The 1,330-nt window shown below is 39.6% G+C and overlaps 1 non-coding gene across 1 annotated transcript; it reads right to left on the bottom strand.

Moving 5' to 3' along the window:
• Window positions 1-964: 964 nt before the first annotated feature.
• LOC114424777 lies at window positions 965-1,071 on the bottom strand. Its single transcript, XR_003669078.1, has one exon. It is a non-coding gene; the product is annotated as a small nucleolar RNA R71 (small nucleolar RNA).
• Window positions 1,072-1,330: the final 259 nt, after the last annotated feature.

A 1,330-nucleotide genomic window follows, 5' to 3' on the forward strand; every position in this document is an offset into this window, starting at 1 on the left:
TGCTCCGGTTATCAGAATCGCAATTATTATATATGCATTTGGGGTAGAAAAAAATTTCCTACGCTGCAGCAGCCTACCAAAGGCCAGCTGAGGTCTCCATCGTCCAAAAAAAGCGATTCTGTCAAAAGTTTTTTATTTTTCAAGTTTTATTCACTTCTTTTTCTTAACTTACCCTTTTTAGCTTTCATAGTTAGACTTTGAATTTTTGTCTGAAATTTTTTGTGCTATCTTCTCATCATTTTATAATTTTGCTCACAAAATTTCAAGTCATTTGGATATCATTTGAGGGTAGCTGTAGTTCAAACCTACACCTTTATTTACATGATAAGGCAACTAGTTGTGTGCATGCTGAATGTAGTGTATGACTAGAGGCAATCCATCTGACTTACAACCCTTTGATCCTAAGATAGATAGGACATTTCATAGATTAGTTAGGCATCATTTTATACCTTTTGATAATTCTGAGCATTCCATTACTGGTGAATCTGTGCATTCTGTTATTAGTGATTTTGAACATCCTGATCTTGAGCATTATAATTTTGAGCATTCTGATTCTGAGCATTCTGATTTTGCACATTCTGAGAACATGGCACAACCTCCACCCTGTGAGAAGACTCTAAGGGAAATGGCTGCACCTGATTTCACCTACGAAAGCTTGTGCATCCAATACCCTGATGAGGATGTCCCATATGTTCTTAAAACTGGACTGATTCATTTGCTTCCAAAGTTTCATGGCCTTGCAAGTGAAGACCCGCACAAAAATTTGAAGGAATTTCATATTGTCTGCTCCACCATGAAACCCCCAGATGTCCAAGAGGATCACATATTTCTGAAGGCTTTTCCTCATTCATTAGAGGGAGTGGCAAAGGAGTGGTTGTATTACCTTGCTCCAAGGTCCATCACGAGCTGGGATGACCTTAAGAGAGTATTCTTAGAAAAAAATTTCCCTTCTTCTAGGACCACAGCCATCAGGAAGGATATCTCAGGTATTAGACAACTCAGTGGAGAGAGCCTGTATGAGTACTGGGAGAGATTTAAGAAACTATGTGCCAGTTGCCCCCACCATCAGATTTCAGAACAACTTCTTCTTCAATATTTTTATGAAGGACTCAGTAATATGGAGAGAAGTATGATAGATGCTGCCAGTGGTGGAGCCCTTGGAGACATGACTCCTGCTGAAGCCAGAAATTTAATTAAGAAGATGGCTTCCAACTCCCAGCAGTTTAGGCCAGAAATGATGCCATAGTCATTAGAGGAGTGCATGAGGTAGCTACAAACCCATCTGCATCATCTGAAACTAAGAAGCTTGAAGGCAAACTGGATGCATTGG

This window comes from Glycine soja, chromosome 8 (genome assembly GCF_004193775.1).
Source record: "Glycine soja cultivar W05 chromosome 8, ASM419377v2, whole genome shotgun sequence".
NCBI lineage: Eukaryota > Viridiplantae > Streptophyta > Magnoliopsida > Fabales > Fabaceae > Glycine > Glycine soja.